The sequence below is a fragment of the Petaurus breviceps genome, unplaced genomic scaffold, assembly GCF_028583685.1.
Source record: "Petaurus breviceps papuanus isolate PSGF00001 unplaced genomic scaffold, PetGlider_PUasm1.0 78, whole genome shotgun sequence".
Lineage (NCBI taxonomy): Eukaryota > Metazoa > Chordata > Mammalia > Diprotodontia > Petauridae > Petaurus > Petaurus breviceps.
Genome location: NW_027186502.1, coordinates 1,264,418 through 1,274,730, shown reverse-complemented (window position 1 = coordinate 1,274,730; position 10,313 = coordinate 1,264,418). Strand labels below are relative to the sequence as shown.

The window sequence follows — 10,313 nt, the reverse complement described above, 5'->3', positions numbered from 1 at the left end:
AGAGAGGAGAAGGTTGAGGTCCCCCACTAGCATAGTTTTTTTTTATCTGCTTCTTCCTCTAACTCCATTAACTTGTCTAAGAATTTGGATGGTATACTACTTGGTGCATATATGTTTCATAATGAAATTACTTCATTGCCTTTTAGCGGGATATAAGTTTCCTTCCTTATGTCTTTTGATTAGATCTATTTTTGCTTTTGCCTTGTCTAAGATTAGGATTGCCACTTCTGCTTTTTTTTTTTTCTTCAGCTTAAGCATAATATATACTATTCTAGCCCTTTACCTCTACCCTGTGTGTATACGCCTTTTTGAAATGTGTTTCTTGTAAACAACATATTGTAGGATCATGGGTTTTTTAAAATATTGTTATTTAGTATTTTATTTTTCTGCAATTACATGTAAAAAAATTAACATTCATTTTTTAAACTTTGAATTCCAAATTCTCTCCCTTCCTCCTTCCCCAGCCCCCCTCATTGAGAAGACAAACAATTTAATATAGCATATACTTATGTAGTCTTGTAAAACATTTCCATAATAGTAAGTCCAGGGATTGGGAACCCGAGGCCTCAAGGCCACATGTGGCCTTCCAGGGTCCCAAGTGTGGCCCCCTGACAAAATCCAAACTTCACAGAACAAATCTCCTTAATAAAAGAATTTGCTCCGTAAAACCCTGACTCAGTCAAAAGGCCACACCCAAGGACCCAGAAGGCCACATGTGGCCTCAAAGCTACAGGTTCCCATGCCAGGACTAAGTCATCTTTTGCCTCAAGTCTTACCTAGCCATTAATCACTGAAAAGGTGTTGAAAAGGTGTTGCCTCAGACTGAGACCTGGGAAAAATCTGAACTTTTATTTATTTATTTATTTAAGCAATTGGGGTTAAATAACTTGCTCAAGGTTACACGGCCAGGTGTTTCTGGGTGAGTACTAAGTGTCTGAGCCCAGATTGGATCCCAAGTCATCCCGACTCTGGAGCTGGTGCTCTTACTTGCTGTGCTAGCTAGACGCCCAATCAACTTTTATTTTTAATTAATTTTTTTTTAATTTACTCTTAGTTTACAACATTTAGCTCCACAAACTTTTAAGTTCCAAATTTTCTCCCACTCCCTCTCTTCCCCATTCCCCTCATGGCAGCATGCAATCAAATATAGGTTCTACAAATACCTTCACATGAAACATTAGTCAAGTTGTAAAGAAGGGTTAGAACCAATGGAATGAACGATGAGAAAGCAGAGAGTAAGTAGTTTGCTTCAATTTGCATTCAGACTCCATACATCTTTCTTTGTGGATAGGCTTTTCTATCATGAGTCCTTTGGAGTTATCTTATAACCTTGCATTGCTGAGATGAGCCCAGTCTATCACAGATATGATGTATCTACAATTGTGTGTGATGTTCTCCTGGTTCTGCTCTTCTCACTCAGCAGCATCAGTTTATATAAGTCTCTTCAGGTTATTGTGAAGTCCATCTGCTCCACATTTCTTATAGCATAATAGTGTTCCATTGCATTCATATACTGCAATTTGTTTAGTCATTCCCCAATTAATGAACATCCCCTTGAATTCCAATTCTTTGTCACCACACAAAAAGCTGCTATAGATATATTTGTACATGCAGGTCCTTTTCCCACTTGCATGATCTTTTTGGGATACAGTCCTAGAAGTGGCATTGCTGGGTCAAAGAGTATATACATTTTTATAGCCCTTTGGGCATAATTCCAAATTGTTCTCCAGAATGATTAGATCCATTCACAACTAGTGTTCCAATTTTCCCACATCTCCAGCATTTATCATTTTCCTGTTTTATCATGTTAACCAATCTGACTGGAGAGATGTGGTACCTCAGACTTGTTTTGATTTGCATTTCTCTAATCAATAGTGGTTTAGAGAATTTTTTTCATATGCTTATAGATCTTTATTTTCTTCCTCTGAAAACTGTGTGTTCATATCCTTTGACCATTTATCAATTGGGGAATGACTTGTATTCTTATGAATTTGACTTAGTTCTCTGTATGCTTTAGAAATGAGGTCTTTATCAGAGACACTGGTTTTTACAAATTCTTTCCCAATTTTCTACTTCCTTACTAATCTTGGCTACATTGGCTTTGTATGTACAAAAGGTTTTCAATTTAATATAATCAAAATTATCCATTTTGCTTTTCATAGTACTCTCTATCTCCTGTTTGGTCATAATTTCTTCCCTTCTCCATAAATCTGACAAGTAAACTATTCCTTGTTCTCCCAGATTGCTTACAGTATCAGCCATTGTATCTAGATTGTGTACCCATTTAGACTTTATTTTGGTATATGGTATAAGATATTGGTCTATGTCCAGTTTCTGCCATAATATTTTACAGTTTTCACAGTAGTTTTTGTCAAATAGTGAGTTCTTATCCCAGAAACTGGAATCTTTGGGCTTATAAAACAGTAGATCATTATAGTAATTGATAACTATCTTGTGTGCCTAATCTATTCCACGAATCCACTACTCTGTTCCTCAGACGGTACCAAGTAGTTTTGATGACTGTTGCTTTATAATACAGTTTAAAATCTGGCATGGGTAGGCCACCTTCCCTAGCATTTCTTTTTAATAATTCCCTTGATATTCTGGGCCTTTTGTTCTTTGAGATGAATTTTATTACAATTTTTTTCTAGCTCTATAAAATAATTTTTTGGTAGATTGATTGGTATGGTACTAAATAGGTAAATTAATTTAGGTAAAATTGTTGCTTTCATTATAAGGATTATGTTTTTTAATTCATTCTGATATCTGCCTCTGTTTTATGGGAGAGTTCATCCCATTCACATTCACAGTTACGATCACTAGCTGTATCTTTCTCTCCATCACATCCATTTATGCTTTTATTTCTCCCTTCTTCCTTCCCCTCTTCAAAAGAGTTTTGCTTTTGACCATTAACTCACTCAGTCTTCCCTCCCTTCTATCAGCCCCTTCCCTTTTCTTTCCCTTTTCCCTTACTACTTCTTCCCTCCCTTGTATCCACCCCTTCCTCTTTCTTTCCCCTTTCCTCTCCTACTACTGTAAAACAAATTAGATTCCTATACTTAACTGAGTATGTTATTCCCTCCTTGAACCAAATTAGATGAGAGTAAAGCTCAAACAATGCTTATCTCCCTCCCTTCTTTCCTTCTACTATGTTTTTGTGCCTCTTCATGTGACAGCTACCTTTTCTGCCTCCTCCTTTCCTCTTCTCCCATTACAATCCCTTTTTACCTCTTAATTTGGGTTTTTTATGATCACCGCAGTTAATTCATACCCACACCCTCTATCTATGTATATACATTTTAAATGTCATAATAAATATGCAATTCTCCAGATTAACAAGTATCATCCTCCTGTATTGAGATATAAACAGTTTGCTCTATTGAATAACAATGTTTTTTTTTTTTTTCCTGTTTACCTTTTTATGTCTCTCTTGGATCTGGTATTTGAAGGTCAAGTTTTCCATTGAGCTCTGATCTTTTAATCAGGAAGGTATGGAAGTCTTTTATTTCATTGAATATCCATCTCCTTGCCTGAAAGATTATGCTAAACTTTGCTGGGTTGTTGATCCTTGGTTGTAGTCCAAGCTCCTTTGCCTTATGATATATCATATTCCAATTCACTCACAGCAAGTCCTGTGTGATCCTGACTGTACTTCTATTATATTTGAATTGTTTCTTTCTGGCTGCTTGCAGTATTTCCTGCTTGACCTGATAATTCTGGAATTTGGCTATAATATTCCTTGGAGTTTTCAGTTTGGGATCTCTTTCAGGAGGTGATCAGTGGATTCTTTTGATGACTATTTTACCCTATGGTTCTAGGCCCTCAGAGCAGTTTTCCTTGATGTTTTCTTGGAAGATACTGTCCAGGCTCTTTTTTTTCATCATGGCTTTCCAGTAGACCAATTAATCTTAGATTATCTCTCCTGGATCTATTTTCTAGGTCAGTTGTTTTTCTAAAGAGATATTTTACATTTTCTTCTATTTTTTTCATTTTTTAGATTTTGTTTGACTGATTCTTTTTTTTATTATATGTATGTATGTATATATAAATCAGAATACTAAAATCTACAGTCTTAAATCCAAACAATCCCAAATAACATTAGTTTCATTTTAAAAAGGAAAACAGTGTAAAACTCTAATGTGTAAAACTTAACTTGTTAACAGTATCTTCATTTTTCTGTTTTTCCTGTATTGACGGTTAATGGCTCCAGGGGGAATGTTAGAAAGTACTAGGCTGCCCTGCTAGCAGGGTAAATTCAATCTCTACACCTATTTTTTTCAGGGGGTAGGTTTAATCTGTACCCCTATTTTTGCGGGGGGGAGGAAGAGGGAAGCAACAATTGTGGGTGGGAGGCAAAAAGCAGGTGCACTAATCTTCCTGCAACTGGTGTGGGACATGGACACCTAATTTTTCCCCTATGGACTTTGGAAGAAGTACCTATTCCAGTCTATTCATTGCCCCCTCACCCACCTCCAATCCTGTCCCACTGCAGCTGAGGGCCATAAGTGTCACCAAGGTTAATATCTTCAGATTCTTCAGACACAGAGCACAGGCTGTCATCCAAGGCATTTCACTTTTTTTCTTCCTCCCCCAGATCAAGGTAGGAGAGGTCATTTGGTTCCCAAGAACAAAGCTTCTTGAGTGGTCTTGGCTTTCCCCTCCGAGGGGTTTAAGAAAACAAGAGTTGTTTTGAAACTCTTGCTGGGTTATAGATGAAAATTAGTCTGAAGTGGCATTCACAGTTATGACAGGCAGTATATTTCACAAGGCAGATAGGCTCTCTCTTTCTCACAGTCCCACACACAGACACACAAACACACAAGCACACATGCATATGCGCACGTGCACACATACACACACTATGGAAACACTTTCCGTTTACTGGGCTCTGCTCATTCATGTCAGGTACTGCATCACCAGAAACATGATCACACAGGTGAGTAGCGTCCCACCTATCATGAAGTACTTGTCTTGGAAGGCCCGCTTCTCAGTAAGCCGCATGACAGTGTTGTATAATCCCAGCATGTTAGCAATATCTAGGATCTTCTTCTGAGTGCCCTTCGGGGTCATTCTCTGTGTCCTCAGTCCCTCCAGAATACTGTGCCCACCTCCAATGAGGTAATCCATGCTGTGGTGAACTTTCTGGAGGGAGGAATTAAACTGCAGTGATTCATCCATGGGTATGGTGGTATCAGAGTCATTTGTGGTGAAGGTTCTTGCCAGAAGTTCTTCTCACTGCCTCTCCTGCTGCTCCCTTAAATATCGCCAATGCTGGAAGTTCCTCAGTGCAGTCTGCAGGTGCTGGACATCATACTTTAACTGGTCGACGCAGAGCTTGGCATTCTGGCGCTTATTAGGTGGCTCTTTGCTGGACAAAATCTCCAGGCGTTCCAGGCTGCTGGTCTATCCTTGCTTGGATTTCATTTTCTACTAGGTGCAAAGACTCCTTGTCTGATGTCTCCAGGCATCCCATGTGCGACTGGATCTCATGGACCTGCTTGTGGGTCTGTTGGTACAGTGGCTCCATTGCTCTGTCCTGCCGGCTCCCAGTTCCCCTGAACACGTCCACCACAGACCCACTCTGTTTGACTGATTCTTGATGTCTCATAATCATTAACTTGTACTTGTTCAATTCTAATTTTTAACAAATTATTTTCTTCAGTTAGTTTTATACCTCCTTTTCCATTTGGCCAATTTTTCATTTTAAGGATTTATTTTCTCCAGGTAGGTTTTGTACCTCCTTACAGTTGGTCAGTTGTGCTTTTTAAGGAGTTGTTCTCTTCAGTGAATTTTTTTCCCATTTTGCCAATTGTATTTTTTAAATAATTAATCCATTTTTCTCCTACCTCTAATTTAACTTTTAAAATCCCCCGAGCTCTTCTAAGGATGCTTTCTGGGCTTGAGATCAGTTCATATTCCTTTCTGAGGTTTCAGATGTGGGTATAGTGTCAATGCTGTCCTCTTATGAATGTGCATTTTGATCTTCACTGTCTCCATATTAGGATTCTATGGTTTTTGCTTTTCCAATTTGCTTTTTTGTCCATTGTGATTATGTATTTCCTACTTTTTAAAATTGATCTCTGCTTGTGGGGTACATGGGGCTCTGACCCATGCTTCTTGTGCTGGGAGTTAGGGCCCTGGTTACTGGCTTTGTGGATTGTGGCCTCTGGTTCTGTCAGTTAAAAGCTATCTAATGCTACAGTGGTGCTGAAATGGAGCTGGTGCTGAAATGGAGCTGGCTGGTGTGTGTCAAGATTGAGGCTGAGATCTCACAGGTCTTCCTGTGTTTCTCTGGGGTTATGCTGAAGCTCACAGTGTGATGTGGGGTGGGGAGGGGTGGTCTGGTTGCTTCAGGTCTCCACATCCCCAATCCTGGGTTAGAACTCAGGTGGGCTCAGCTGCTGGTGGACACCTGTTCACACTGGTGTCTACTGATTCCCCTGGCTGTGTGAAGGCATGCCTGGGGTCCTGGTGTTGGTGCTTACTGGCTCTACACCAGTAAGAGCTCAGGATCCCTCACTGGTTCACTGAGGTAGGGCTTATTGGGATGCTTCCCATCTTGCTCTGGTCCCTTCAGCCACATCTTCCCATCAATCTCCCTAGGCTCCTCAGTTAAAAGATTGCTGTACCTCTTCTGCTGGTTCCACTATTCCAGGATTTTTTCTGGGGCAATATTCTCTGGCTTTTTCAAAGTCAACAAGGGGAGAGATGAGAGCACTTAAGTTTTTTTTTTTTTTAAAGCAATCGGGGTTAAGTAACTTGCTCAAGGTTACATGGCCAGTTATTTCTGGGTGTGGTGCTAAGTATCTGAGCCCGGATTTGATCCAGGTCATCCAGACACTGGAGCTAGTGCTCTTACTTGCTGAGCCACCTGGCCGCCCCTAAGCAATTGGGGTTAAGTAACTTGCTCAAGGTTACACGGCCAGGTGTTTCTGGGTGGGTGCTAAGTGTCTGAGTCTGGGATTCGATCTCCAGGTCTTCTTAATCCTGGAGCCGGTGCTCTTACTCGCTGTGCTACCTGGCCGCCCCATAGAGAGCACTTAAGTTTTACTCCTTCATCTTGGCTCCCAGAAGTTCAAGTAGGTGACTTTCAAACATCTAGTTTGTAGGTTGATAGGCCCAGGAGTAGCTGCTATTGCTGCTGCTGCCACAGGCCCTCTGCTTGCCTCTCACCCAACTCTAACAGTCCCCTGTCCTGTAGTGAGAGGCTTGGGAATCACCACTGCCATGGGTGATCAGTTTGCCAGGGCCCACTCCCACTCTGCTATGCTTGGGTCTGTGTTGCTGCAGCCTGGGAGCTCTGCACTCTGTGCTCCCCCCACCTGGCATAAACAATCCTTCCCATCAATTTTCTGTGTTGTCCTGGGCTGGAAATCTGCCACACTCTGTCTTCTAGTGGATTCTGCCACTCTAAAATTTCTTCAGATTCACTTTTTAGAAGAATGGGAAGGAATTTACAGGAGAGGTCAGGTGAGTCCCTGCTTTCACTCTATCATCTTGGCTCCCCCCTCCTCCCTCCTCAGTATTTCTTAACGAACCTGTTTCTACATATCATAGTGCAAAGATCTGGGGGCAAAGAAGAGAAATGTGAAGGAAAGACCTGTTTTTATAGCAAGTAAGAAAAATATATTTTAAATGGTACAAAGGTTACAATGAGAGAGGGATGTAGGTAGGAAAAGAAGCAGGCCATTCATATATTGAAGACAAAGCAGAAGAGTCAGACAGGACAAATGTGAGCTCCACTGATACCTAAGAAATGCCAAAAGACTTAGAGAATATAGCCTAACATGTTGAGTAGAGCTTCTATGGGAAGACATGGATAAGAAATGTAGAGCATAAGAAGGTATATACATGGTCTGAAATGCAGGGCTAGAAAGAATATCCATGTTGAAGAGATCATAGATTCATTGAAGAATGATACTTTTGAAGTCAAAATGATACTGTTTTGGATGGCAAGGGGACATCTGTGCAGAATTGTCAACACAATTCTCTCATTCCCAAAGTCTGTTTTCTTTTAGACCTGACCTTACTTGCACTAGGCCTTGGGCTCTAGCCACTTACCAGTTGCTGGCATATTTGTTACAATATCTAGGGGATAGCGGAGATGCCTCAAAGAGAGTCTAGTCTAAGAAGCATTGGAATTAGCCATTCAGCTCTAAGTCTGTGATCCTTTGTTCTCTGCACTATTTCATTATCTCTACCAGGGTACACAGTTGACACGTTCATGATTTTTGAATTGTCAGCCAATAGTAATAGTTTGACCATATCTTTACCTGTCTTCCTTAAATTTCTTACTCCAGTCTTATTGCTATACAATAAAGAATCAATATAGTAGAACTCCATGCAGTATAAGTTAGAGGTAATATTAATTTTGATCTTTTCAGGTTTTTAATATAATTATTTATGTTGATTATTTTCCTAATGTTGAACTATCCTTGACTCCCTGGTAAAAATCTCTCTTAATTATAATGAATGATTTATTATTGAATTACAATTTTTTCTGTGCTTTTTGCTTTACCAGTTTAGTTATTTAGGGCCATGTTTATCTCAATATTATTCTGATAGGGTTCATTTTCTCCTCAATTTTTGAGAATTTGTGAAGTATGGGAATAACTGTTCTTTAAAAATCTGATAGAATTCTCCTATGAGTATATCAGAACCAGGAGATTTTTCTTTGGTACTTCTTTTATACCTAGATCTATTTCCTTTCTGAGATTTAGTTATTTAAGATTTCTTTGTGGTCTTCTGATAGTTTAGGTGTTTTATATTTTTGAAGATATTCCTCTTTTTCTTTTGAGGTTTTAATTTTGTTAGCATAAAACTGTGACAGTGTAGTCAGATTACTATTTTTATTCTGGTTTTGCTATAATTTTACTTTGGTTAGCTATTTTATTGATTTTATTTTCTATCCTCTTTTTAATCATTTTACCTAAGGGTTTGTCCATCTTATTGGTCTTTCCAAAAATGAAGCTTTTTATTTACCATTCTATGGTTTATTTTCCAATTTGTTGTTTTCCCAACTAATTTTTAGTATGTCCTCTTTTGTCCTTGTTTTAGATTTTTTACTTGTTTTTTCAAATTATTTTAATTCATATTGCATATTCAATTAAGTCTCTCTTTTTTTGTTTTGTTGATGTGTGTTTATAAAGTCAATTATATTTTTCCCTCCAAAAATTTTTAACTCTTTGTCATTGAATGTTTATTTTTTTGTGTATATTTAAAGCTCAGATTTTCAGAGTAGATTACTTGTAGCTGTCTCCTCAGCTCAATTATTTTCAGAACATATTATTCCATTTCCTTCTGTTTTCTAGTATATGAGGAATAGTCTTGTATCATTCAACTGTCCTTTCCTTTGTATTTGAAGATCTTTCACCTGATTGCTTGCAAAACTTTTTTTCTGGATTTAATTGTTAAATTTAACCATTGTGTGTCTGTAGTCTTCTGTTTGGCAGTCTTGCTGCTTTCTTTCTTTCTTTTTTTCTTCTGGAATCCATTCATGAATTCTTTCAATTGAAATTTACTTTTGTTTGTTCAGAATTTCTAGGCAGTTCTCTTCGATTACCTTCATTTTATTAGTTTTTTTCTTTTTTTGGCCTTTCATATTCTTCTGGGAGACCCATGATCCTTAGGTTATCTCTACAAATCCTGCCTTCAAGACCAGTATGTTTTTCTTGTAGTGTAAGTGTATTTTCCTTTAATGGTATTTTTTCTTTACTTTTTCTAGGTCGTCTTTCATTTTTTTATAATTCCAATCTGTTGTTCACTTTTATTTCTTTGGTGAGACTTGCCATCATAGATTACAGTTTATATATTCTGCCCATTACATTTGCTGTGGAGGATAATAATTCTGTTCTCTTAATTCTCATCTCTCTTTGAACCACTTAGGAGCAGCACACTGCTATTCATGTTCTTCTCACATTCTAGAGTCCTCTATTTCATCAGGAGTTGGATCATTTTCCTTTGTTCTGCAACATTTTTCATAAATGCCTAAACTTATTTACCAAATCTGAAGGTCATTTTTCCTTCTGTTGTTACTGTTTTCTCTAATGTTTTATCTATTTATGTTTAAGATCTTTGAGTTTTCTTCCTCTTGAAATCTTAGGTAATTCATCTTTTTTTTTTATCTTTGCTTTCCCTCTCACTCTCTTTCTGATACTTTCTCTTCTGTAGTTTTATTGGGGGTTGAATCTCAAAGCCTCTTAGTTTCTTCCCACACAGTTCATCGTTCACTAGCCTAGGTCTCTGACCCAAATGACTTTTTGGGTGGTCAGAATTATCCCTAACTGAATGCAGTGCTCTTTCCCTAAGGCTTA

General features: G+C 38.4%; 1 pseudogene; it reads right to left on the bottom strand.

Moving 5' to 3' along the window:
- Window positions 1-4,853: 4,853 nt before the first annotated feature.
- Window positions 4,854-5,531, bottom strand: LOC138175560 (Golgi SNAP receptor complex member 2 pseudogene; annotated as a pseudogene).
- Between the last annotated feature and the right edge of the window lie 4,782 nt (window positions 5,532-10,313).